The sequence below is a fragment of the Papio anubis genome, chromosome 8 (assembly GCF_008728515.1).
Source record: "Papio anubis isolate 15944 chromosome 8, Panubis1.0, whole genome shotgun sequence".
NCBI lineage: Eukaryota > Metazoa > Chordata > Mammalia > Primates > Cercopithecidae > Papio > Papio anubis.
Genome location: NC_044983.1, coordinates 128,994,754 through 129,006,833, shown reverse-complemented (window position 1 = coordinate 129,006,833; position 12,080 = coordinate 128,994,754). Strand labels below are relative to the sequence as shown.

The window sequence follows — 12,080 nt, the reverse complement described above, 5'->3', positions numbered from 1 at the left end:
AACCCAGTCCCAGAACTTGTTTATGTGACCATCACACTATCTCACTGACATGATACGCTGACATTTTTGGACTGCTTCTTATGTGCTAGCCACACTATTGCATGCAATTGACATCTGTTCCTCACAGTACCTCTAGGAGGAGAAATAGTGGACAGGACCGTGAGTCCTACCACGCAATTTTATGGGATCAGCTTCCAATTCCAGCACTCACCAGCCATGTGACATGGCCAAGTTTTTTTTTTTTGGAGATGGAGTCTCGCTCTGTCGCCCAGGCTGGAGTGCAGTGGCGCAATCTCAGCTCATTGCAAGCTCCGCCTGCCAGGTTCATGCCATTCTCCCACCTCAGCCTCTCCAGTAGCTGGGACTACAGGCGCCTGCCACCATGCCCAGCTAATTTTTTGTATTTTTTGGTAGAGACAGGGTTTCACCGTGTTCGCCAGGATGGTCTCAGTCTCCTGACCTTGTTGTCCACCCGCCTCAGCCCCACAAAGTGCTGGGATTACAGGTGTGAGCCACCACGCCTGGCCGACACGGCCAAGTTTTTAACTTCCCTGTACTTCAATTTCCTCATCTGTAATAGGAGATAATTATATGCCGACTTTGAAGGCTATTGACAAGATTTAATGAGTTCACACATTTAAAATTATGAAAGTGTAGCTGTCACAAAAGAAACGCTTTTGTTACAGAAGGGAACGTGAGACCTACTAAGGTTACTTGCACTGCCCACCATTTCACAGCTGGCAGATGACGGAGAATGACTCCTACCAGAGTGTTCAAGGTCACTACCAGGGTGTTTACATGCTGCATCTTGCAGACCCAGAAGTTGATATAAGGGATGAGTGAAGAGTGAATAAATGAATGAACTAAACAGAGGGTTTTGGTACCTATTGTACTGTACCTGGACAATTTCACATTTGTTATTTCCTTTGACAATAAATTACCTAGAGTTTAAGGACTACTATCCCTTTTAGAGAATAAAAAACAACTAAGACTCAGAGGAGAAAAAAAAATCAATCCACGCCACGACACCCCCTCTCCCCAGCATCGCCTCAGTAGACTGACCAGGATTCAATCCCAGGTTCTTGACATCAAGGTTAGTGTTGTTTCTTCTTTATCACCAGAACAAGCCAAGAACTGGTGCAAATCTAAAACAGATGCTTCCCTCCGCAAAAACTCCTCTTAGAGAAGTGGAACCAGGGTGAATTGCGAGGTGATATCCTACCTCTGCTGATTTCCAATCAGAATGGGGGCCTTTGGGCACATTAATGAATTATCTGAACCTTGGGTTTTTTCTTGTAAAACATGCATAGCAAAACTCACCTTCTTGGCTTGTTGGGAGGATCAATGAGAAAATGCAGCACAACATGTAGCATCAGACCAGACACACAGGGGGCATTTAATAGACTGTAGTTAATTAATGTCACCATATATTAATAACTATAAGTGTATTAATTAATAATGATCTCAGCTTGGAAGCTGAGCAAAGTAATGAGGAAACTGGGGCCTGATGGAAACACAGGTAGGTCTGCCCTTCACAGCCCCCAAAACACTGTGAGAGCTCCAGGGGTCAAAGTCAGTTTGGTCAAGGTGGTATCTTTTTCCATTACTCTCCATGCAGCCTGTTGAGATAGTACCACTGGGATGAGGGTGTACTCAGTATCCGGATCACAGCTGTAAATCCAGAAGTGAAGGGGAATATCCTTAGAGAGGCAGAACCGCTATCACGAAACCCTTGCACTAAGGTTTCTCCACCTAGACTATCAAAATATACTGCCACAATCTGCTCATGACTACAGCAGACCTTTCATGTCAGTTAGAATGCTTGGGGCTGCAACCAGAAGAACCTTCAACTAAAAATGGCGTAAACAGTCAGTGGTATAACCTCATAGGACAAGGAACTTGGGGAAAGAAGGCTCCTGTGTTAATTCGCCAGCTCACAATCTCGTCTGAGCCCTGAGACTTCACCTTTCCACTGTGCCATCTTCAGCAGGTGGGCCATGCTGCCCTCATGGTTTTGAGATGGCTTTCAGAGCCATCCTTGCGCAACCTGTCCAAAAGCAAAGAGAGGAGAATTACTATCTTATTTTTTGGAAAACCAGGAACACCTTCACAGAAGCATCCAAGCAGAATTCCCTTCATATCTCCTCCTCTGGGGCTATGTCACATGGTCCTACCTAACTCAAGACCCAACAAGGGAAAATAAATTACTATGAGTACCATGGAAGGAGGGTCACCCCTTCCAAAGGTGGGGTTAACACTTGAGCACAATCAAGCTCATCCACAAGGAATAAGCAGGACGATGGACCACTACAGTGGAAGCTATAATGATTCACTCTCTCATTCCAGCCCCCCAGGACCCTGTATGGTAGGAAGAATCAGGGGTTTGTTTGTCCACTTCACCTATAATGGAGCTGAGACTGATATTTTAGTGGTGTCCTTGGCAGCTGATGCACCTCACTTCAAGTCCAATGTAAATTCTTTTCCCAGGTGGCTTTGAACAGGCAGATGCCTACATGACACAAGTTCAAGTTGGATTCATGTGCAAACACAAGGGCAACAGGTATGAGACTCTTATTTGAAATCATGTTATCTAGTTCCTCTTTAAAATTTAACATCCAAGGCAGGTGCAGTGGCTCCCACCTATAATCCCAACACTTTGGGAGGCTGAGGAGGGAGGATCACTTGAGTCCAGGAGTTTGAGACCAGCCTAGGCAACATAGTGAGACCTTCCTCTCTACAAAAACAAAAATAAATTAGCCAGGTATGGTGGCGTGAAACTGTAGTCCTAGCTACAATGGAGGGTGAAGTGGGAGGATCACTTGAGCCTGGGAGGTTGAGGCTGCAGTGAGCTTTGAATGTACCACTGCACTCCAGCCTGGGTGGCAGAGATTTTTTCTCAAAAAAATAATAAACATAAAATACAAAGCTTAGCATCTGTGTCATCAAAATACGTCAGGCTGAGCAATAATCTCTGGGTAGAGAGACGTAGGTCTTGAGTGTCATCTACTCTGTTTTGCAGGCAAGATAGCAATGCTGACCTGGTATAGGTCCAGCTTTAACATAATTCTCACAGTGAATGGAGAGACAAGTCCATCACAACTGTGGATCTCAAAGCCCTTTCCATATGGTCTGCCACCCTGTGCTCTGTCAACATCATGTGATGACAGGAAACATCTTTGAGAGATGCAAGGAATCATAGCACTGAGCATTTCCTCTCTCAAAGCCCAGCTCTTGGGTCTCAGTACTGACCGCAGAGGCAGAGCTCACTGTCTTGCCTCTGATAGTGTTACTACTGATCAAAAAGAAAAAAACATCAATAGTAAACTATATGATAAAAAAAAAATGGCCCAACCTGTGAAGGTTAAGAAAAGAAACCCAAAACACCTCTGACAGCCTCCATCCAGAGGCTCTTAGCCTCCCCTGGCTTTCTCAAAACACCCGTGGATCCCTTCGCAGAATAATGTTTGTAAATGCATGAAACAAAATACACAGGAATACAGAGCTCCCAATTAAACTGCAATATGCTCATCAAAATAGTTTATTTATTTTTATTTTATTCAATTTTTCCTTCTTTTGAGACAGGGTCTCACTCTGTGGCCCACGTTGGAGTGCAGTGCCATGATCTTAGTTCATTGCAGCCTCAAACTCCTGGGCTCAAGTGATCCTCACACCTCAGCCTCCCAAGTAGCTGGGACTACAGGCACACACCACCATGTTCAGCTAACTTTTTAAAATTTTTCGTAGAGGCAGGGTGTTGCTACATTGCTCAGGCTAGACTCAAACTTTCGGCCTCAAGTGATCCACCTACTTTGGTTTCCCAAAGTGCTCAGATTACAGGCATGAGCCACCATGCCCAACCTTTCAAACTAGTTTAAAAAGAAATTGGTAAAAGGACAACATATGGGCTCTCTAGTAACAGATTCTATAATAAGAACTAATGGGGAGTCTGATAAGGGCTGTGTTTATGAAAATGATGAGCATCTTTTTCTCCTATGGCAAAAATCTCTGTGATATCAACTAATGACAAATTCATAGACACCGCTGAGGGGACTCTGCTTTGTGCCTATATTCACGATTGAAGCAAATCCTAAATACTGGTTAAAACTTAGGCAAAATGAAGATGGATTTTTATTCTTGCCTCTAATAGGTCAAACGCTGGCCCCACCACCAGTATGTCCATCTCCTAATCTCCGGAATCAATGAATGTAAGCTTCTTGGGGGAAAAAATGTGGTCTTTGCAGACAAGTAAGTTGAGGCTCTGGAGATGAGAGCATCCTGGATTACCCAGGTGGGCCCTAAATCCAATGACAAGTGTTGTTATGAGAGATGAAAGGGAAGATACAGAGAACAGGAAAAGGCCATGTGAATATGGAGACAATGTGACCAGCAAGACAGAAATTGGAATGATGTGGCCAGGCGTGGTGGCTCACGCCTGTAATCCCAGTACTTTGGGAGGCCAAGGCAGGCAGATCAAGAGGTCAGGAGTTTGAGACCAGCCTGGGTAACAAGGTGAAACCCCATCTCTACTAAAATTACAAAGAAAAATTAGCCGAGTATGGTGGTGCACGCCTGCAATCCCAGCTACTCGGGAGGTTGAGACAAGAGAATTGCTTGAACCCAGGAAGGGGAGGTTGCAATAAGCCAAGATCGTGCCATTGCACTCCAGCCTGGGTGACAGAGCAAGACTCCCTCTCAAAAAACAAACAAACAAAAAAAGATTAAAAAAGAAAAGAAAAAAAAAAGGAATGATGTGGCCAAGGAAGCCAAGGAACACCTGTAGCCACAAGAAGCTGGGCAAGGTGTTCTTCCTGCAAGCCTTTGGAGAGAGCGCAGCCCTGCCAATGCCTTCATTTAGGACTCTGGCCACTAGAACAGTGCGAGGATAAGTCCCTGTTGCTTTAAGCCACACAACTTGCAGCCATCTGTTACGCTTAATGCACCATCCAAGTGTGTGGATATCCCAAATCCTAGGTTAAGGACCCTGTCTGGTACCACCTTGTCTCCCATTCACTCTACACATATTTGTCAAGGGCTTACCTTGTTCCAGGTTCACTTGCTGGCACTGCGGATGGGGCAGAGAGCCAAGCTGCAGATCCTGTGCTCAGGGAACTTTCATTTCAAAGGAGCGGGTGACAGAAAATAAACAACTGCATAATTAACAAACCTAATGTCAGGGAGTGATAAAGGCCTTGAGAAAAAATAAAACAGTGATGTATTCAGATTAATTGATGGAGGAATCCTAGATGGGGTGGTCAGGGAAGGCCTTACTGAGGACATGACCATTTCGCTGAGATTTAAATGGTAGGAAGTCATCTACAAAGGGTGAGGGGAAGGGTTTTCTACAGAAGGAAGGTGCAAAGGCCCTGAGGCTGGAGTGTGCTTTGATGACGAGAGTGAGGGACGGTGGAGGAGGGGCCATCACAGAGGCGCAGACCACTGGGGTGTTGTTCTGGGATCTCCTGAGATGAAAGTCTGTAGGCAGGGGCGTGATCGGGCAGTGCTCTTGGGACCGTCCGTTTGAAAGGGAGTCAAAGGGAAGTAGAAGTCTAGCAGAGAAGCCAGGCTGCCGTGCATTCACAAGAGAGGTTTCTGCCAGTCCCTCAGGGAGCATGGAGCTGGGATGGCCTGCAGAGGTATCAGGCCAGGAACTGGGCCTGACACATGCACCGGTGTGTCCCCAGCTGGCTGCTCCCTAGAGATGGGAGGACCTTGGATGAAGGACTCTTCGTTTCTGAGGAGCACCCACTCCAGCAGCTGGGAGACAGGGGGCTCAGTCCCGAAGGAGAGTCACACACTGCAGCACCTACTACAGACCTGGAACACTTTGGCAAGGAGTTTGGGTTTTACAGCTTCACATGTGGGGAAAATGAGGCTCAGGGGGCTGATGAGTCTCCTGAAGTCGCCCAGCAGGCTGGGGGCAGAGACAGGGCTCAGTGCCTTGCTTCCTGGATCGGTATTCCTTCCATTACCCCACAATCCTTCCTAGAGTCATTATGTAAAATGTTGCTTCACAATCTGATGCTCTAAGCTTCCCAGGGCCAGGCCACCTCCACAAAAGCCTTGCTAGTAGTCGTCTCTAAGGAACTGTCTTGATCCGCCCCTCCATGAGACCTCAGCAGGGCTGGAGATGCACATGTGTGTACATCAGTGCACTTGTGCACACACAAATGCACACATGCGTGCACACAGGGGCATGCAAAGCATGTAAATTCACATATGCGTGCACACACACTTCAATACCTGTGCATTCCCTCCACTTCTGTATCTCTGGTAAAGCAAATTCTTCAGCCTTCTCCCGCAAGTGGGTGATTCATTATACCCCCCAGCAGTCATCAAGGGAGGTGCCGCCACACTTCGAAGAAATCACCTGAAGACAGATAACCTGGCATGTGTGATTTCTTCTCAGCAGATAACATCCTGCAGGGGCTCAAGGCACTCAGAAGAGATGTCACTTTCTCCAAAGAGATAACGCATTTTGCACACATTTCGGATTTTAGTTTACCAGCACTGGCCAATGAGTGACTTTGGATTCTAATAACACTCTCATCTTCATATACTCTGAGGGGCAGCCAGTCAAAGCAAGCCTGGTGCCTTTCAGGGCCTGGAAACAGACCAGACAAGATTTAAATGACCTCTCAGAATATCAGAAAAGGCCCTGCTGAGCTCACCCCCACTTTCCAGTGCATTGTGAATCTTTACACTTACCCTTTAAGTTATGTTTTAAAGAAAGCACGCACATGCTTAGGGTCAATTTCAGTCTTGCCAATGCTCTTAATGAGGTGAGTGGATAATGAAGGCAGTTCATGCAGTCAATGCCCTCTCGACTTCGAAGCCAAAAACTGGACCTAGCTGCTCCATCTACCAGCTGCGTCTCCTTGGGTTTATCACTTAACCCCTAAACCACATCCACGAAACAGAAATCACAATCCAGGTTTTGCATTTGTCCTGAAGACCAAGTGACACTTTATATAAATGTGCCTTTCAAACCCTAACTCTAGTGTCCCTTTCAGGAACTGTTGTAATGAGGTGCAGGTAGGATACAGCACGAGCTGCTCAGACACCCCACAGGCAGAAGCAACAGGTGTGTCCTGGGACTCCGGCTTTGTGTCTGGGGCTATACCTTCCCTCCAGGTCCACAACCGAGAGCCAGTGAACCCTTGGAATCTGGTTCCACAAGTTTGCTGAGTGACTCTAGGCAAGTGACCCACCCTTGACCTCAGTTTCTTCATCTTCTATAAAATGCTATCTGCCCTACCCGTCTGTCATTCCAAGTTCTGTGGTTGGAATTAAAGACTCCAGCCTGGAAAAGTGTCAGCCTGCTGGATAAGGTCTCTCATGGCTCACACTTGCCTCCATCCCGGCTGCCGCTGCAGCTTAGAGCATCAGATTGTGAACCAGGACGCTGCCCTGGTTCAGGGGCGTCTGCCTGGGCTTCGTGTCTGGACCATCCCCGTCAGCCTCCCCACCCTCACCCAATCATCCCTCAGGAATGGTGAAGCAGTCCATCAGAGGTCTAAATTCTCGCGCATCATTTCCAAATTCAAAAACTGCCACGGGCCCTCAAAAATGTGAAGAAAAAGCTCGCTGGTACTAGAACCACCTCGTATAGTAGGGAAAAGTGCAGAATCTTGAGCCAGGCTGCCTAGCTTCAAACCCCATTTTCATCAGTTACCAGCTGTGTGACTTCGGGCAAGCTCATTCTCATCTCTGTACCTTACTTCCTTTACCTATAAAGGGAAGACGATGCTGAGGAAGGCAAGAGTACTTACTTAATGGGAGATTTTGTGCAGATTATGTGAAGTGCTGATCAGTGGCCCATTGCAAACCCTCAGTAAGCGGTATTCTCATCGTGATGGAATCTTCCATGTCACACTTTCTAGTGCCAAAGACCACACTGCATCTGAGACCAAATAAACAAATGTCATTTATCCATAAAATTGCAGCAAGGGGGTAGCCTGCTGTCACCTTCATTTCAGCAGGGGTTCAAAGGTGTTAGAAAGGAGAGTCAGTTTTATAGAATAAAAACAGGAAATACTGAGGTAATCTTGGATTGAAGAGTATACTATTAAGGCGGGATTTTTAGCTGTGAGGAGACATCCTAATAGGTCCTCAGGTAGATTCAGCCACCCTTAGCTGCAAGGGCAGGCAAGCAGCTCCTCAGTTTCAAAAGAGGAAGGATTGTTCAATATTAGGGTGAAGGGTTTCTGTGGCTAACCATTTCCTGAAACAGATCAGGGGGTAGATGGGGTACTTTTTTGTGGTCAAACTGTCATAATGCATAACCATTGGTGTGGGAGTCACCATGGCAGGCAGTTTTCACACCCCCCAGGCCCTCTGACCCCAAAGAACACTTGCAATGTGGCCACAGGGCCCCCGGTAGCTGCCTGCCACTCTCTAGCTCTCCCTGTCACCCACATCCCCCCCGCCCGCCCATTCTGCTCTTCCACCTACCTGGATTCCCAGGCTTCCCTGAAACTGCATGAGCCGTCCCACACTGAGGGCTTCCACAGCACCAACCCCACTCCACCCTGACCCAGTTATCCCCTGGGGATGCTGTTCCTGACCTTCTTCCCCAGGGAGACCTCCTCTGAGGACACCTCTGCCCTTGGTCTGGGGTTGGCCAATCTATACTCCTAGCACTGGTTCTGCTTCTCGCCTTGCCCCCATGGCACCATGTGTGTACATCTTTACTCCTCACCTCTCATCTTCTGCACTTGAGCTTCTGGGGGAAAGACTTTCTCACACCTCTGCAAGGTTCAGTGTCTAGCATGGTAGGTTTGTAAGAGATGTTGACGGGATATAGGAATGTGTTCATGCATGAATGACTGATGTGGTTTCCACGGTCGGTCTCAAAGGTGAGTAAAACTTTACCAAGGAGAGATGGACAGTAGAAAATAAGCCCCTGTGCATAGGGATTTAGTCTGCTTTGCTCACCTCCTATTCCAGGGTCTAGAATGACTTCTGCATATTTGACTCTAGACAAGTATGTAGCATTGGATTGGACAAATGGCAGGAAGCCACTCGTCTCCTCCTTTCCCAGATACTAAGTGAATGAAGAGGCCTAGCCCACAGACGGATTTCAGCAGTGATGCTTGTCACAGTGAAAGCCTCCCAACCACCAAAGCTTGGAGCCCCAGGTAACTCTAAGAACATGCCAAGACTCCATCCAGACTAGAACCTGGGTTCTCAAAGCATCAACCATGTTTATAACATTCCCAGATTCTTTCTGAAATTCTCAAGGAAATGGCCCTTGGATACACTTCTGGTTGATGTGCCTCCCATGTTATCTGAGTTTCATAAATTGAGGCTGAGTCCTCTCATTTCCCAAGGCATGGGTACTAGGGAGCATGTGTGTCTGTGTGAGAGAGATGGGGTTGGTATGGAGAGAGAGAGACAAAAATGAGTCACTATTGAGGAATGAAACACTGGTTATTAGTGTAAAATATTCAAATTCCACACTCTTAATTTGTCACAAACCTTTCTCCTTGAGGTCTGACATTTTGAAAGATAATTATTTCTTCCATTTGTTAAATTGGCCCTTTGGCATAGTAGCCTTTAAGTTTATTTTAATGGGATCACTCCAAAATCTGCTTCTACAACTGTGACCACCTCCCCTCTTACGTCTTCCTAGTATGCTCACCTAATGTCCACTTAAGTATTCACATTTGTCAGACCATGGCCTTTTGATGTTTTGCTTTTGGTTCAGAAATGTGATTCCTGTCACTGCAACCAGTTTCTCAGTCTTGCCCACTGGCCACCTTGCCAAGTAAATTGTCTTCTTGTCATTCCTTTATAACTACTTCTGCTAGATTTCATCATATTCTATAAAATACTCTTTTATAGTCATGCAATATGCAAACTATGCATGGTTCTGGGTAATCCAGCTTCTTTGTACTGACGATAATGAAGATGAAGATAGTAACGATGTGTGTGTTAGGCAGAATGACCCCCAAAGATGTCCACTTTCTAGTCATTTGATCCTGTGAATATGTTACAGACCTGACAAAAGTGACTTTGCAGATGTGATTAAGGTTAAGGGCCTTGAGATTGGAAGATCAGCCTAGGTTATCGAGGTAGACCCACTCTAACCTCAGGAATCCTTAAAAGTGGAGAACTTTTCCCAGTTGTGGTCGGAGAAAGAGGCATCACAACAGAAGCCAAGTCAGGGAGGTGCAACATTGCCGGCTTTAAGAGGGAGAAGGGAAACCTGAGCCAGGGAACATGGGTGGCCTCTAGAAGGTGGACAATACAAGAAAATTGATTTTTTTTCCTAGAGCCTCCAGGAGGAACCCAGCCAGGCTGACACCTTATTTTTAGCCCAGTGGGACCCATTAGGACTTCTGAACAACAGAACTATAAGACAATATATTTGTGTTGTCTTGAGTCACTGCCTTGGTATTCATTTGTTACAGCAGCAAGAGGAAACTAATACAGTGATGATGGTAATAGCATGCCTGATGGATTAAGAATTGTTTCCAGCCAGGCGCGATGGCTCATGCCTGTAATCCCAGCACTTTGGGAGCCAAGGCAGGTGGATCACGAGATCAGGAGATCAAGACCATCCTGGCTAACATGGTGAAACACCATCTCTACTGAAAATACAAAAAATTAGCTGGGCATGGTGATGGGTGCCTGTAGTCCCAGCTACTCAGGAGGCTGAAGCAGGAGAATGGCATGAACCTGGGAAACGGAGCTTGCAGTGAGCTGAGATCACACCACTGCACTCCAGCCTGGGTGACAGAACAAGACTCCATCTCAAAAAAAAAAAAAAACAAAAAAAGAATTGTTTCCATGGGTTATGCAATGTGCCAAGCACTTCATACATCATTTCTCATTTAATCGTCACAATCACCCTGACAAAGCAAGGACTCTTATCGTCCACACTTTACAGAGGGGGAAATTTAGGCTTGGGGAGATTAAGTGACCTACCTAAAGTCTCATGGCTTGAGTATGAGAAAGTCAGAATTCATACTAATTTCTTTTAGACTCTAAGACTCAGATTCTGTCAATCAGAGAGCTCTGGCTGGGATGGGTTTCCGGTGTGTATCTTCTTCTCTTATTTTAACTGAAAGCCATGGGACGGTGTCTGTTGGTGCCAAAGTATTTTAACCCCATGTTAACACCAGTTAGGAAACTGTTGAGTAATGTTGCTTCCCAGATAAGCCAAGATTTTAGAGATGCACTTGTTATGGGACAGCAATTATTGTTTCCATGACACAGGGTCAAATCTCCACCCAAGCTTACAAAGCTCAAGTTTCATTTATTATTCAGGGTTCTTTGAGTATAAGCAACAGAAACTGATCTTAGCTAACATACAAAAAATATTGGAATTGGAATTGGAATATATTGGAAAGTACAATTGACTATGACTAACTTAAAAGGAGAAGGAATATATTGGAAAGTACAATATGCTTTTTTTTTTTTTTTTTTTTCTGAGACAGAGTTTCACTCTGTTGCCCAGGCTGGAGTGCAGTGGTGCAACCTTGGCTCACTGAAACCTCTGCCTCTCAGATTCAAATGATTCTTGTGCCTCAGCCACCCAAGTAGCTGAGATTACAGGCATGTGACACCATGTTTGGCTAATTTTTGTATTTCTCATAGACATGGGGTCTTGCCATGTTGGCCAGGCTGGTCTCAAACTCCTGGTCTCAAGCCATCCTCCTGCCTTGGCCTCCCAAAGTGCTGGGATTGTAGATGAGCCACCTGCCCAGCCTACAATGGACTTTTGTTGATTTTTTTTTGGTGCCTGTTGTAATTCTCTCACACTAGTAATTCCAGCAACCCTCAACTGTCACTTGTGGATCCATCTACCCACTGTTCTCCATCCACATGGTTCTGGTGGTGCTGACTTTACCCCCATGCCTGGGCTGTAGCATAAGCTCTCTGTCTAAAAAAATTGGTACAATCCTTCTTCCTGGCTTCAGTGATGGGTTCAAGGAAGAGCAGCTGACTCAAGACAGAGGGCAGACAATTTAACCCTAGTCCAGTAACCCTGCATTTGCCCTTTTCCACGAGGTCTGATACTGGAAGGATGCAGGAAGGAGCTACTGCAACCATTTTGCCACCATGAACGCAATACC

General features: G+C 46.0%; 1 long non-coding RNA gene across 3 annotated transcripts in view; it reads right to left on the bottom strand.

Annotated features, from left to right (window-relative positions):
* Positions 1-450: 450 nt before the first annotated feature.
* LOC103887153 overlaps positions 451-12,080 on the bottom strand; it is a 98,658-nt gene continuing 87,028 nt past the window's right edge. The window contains exons 2-4 of one of the 3 annotated variants that reach the window (XR_002524032.2): positions 5,038-7,900; positions 2,401-2,509; positions 451-2,047 (exon numbers count right to left, since the gene is read on the bottom strand). This is a non-coding gene — a long non-coding RNA (uncharacterized LOC103887153). Of the gene's footprint in view, positions 2,510-5,037; positions 7,901-12,080 lie in introns of all 3 variants that reach the window. The other 2 variants (XR_002524031.2, XR_002524030.2) reach the window with 2 other exon arrangements.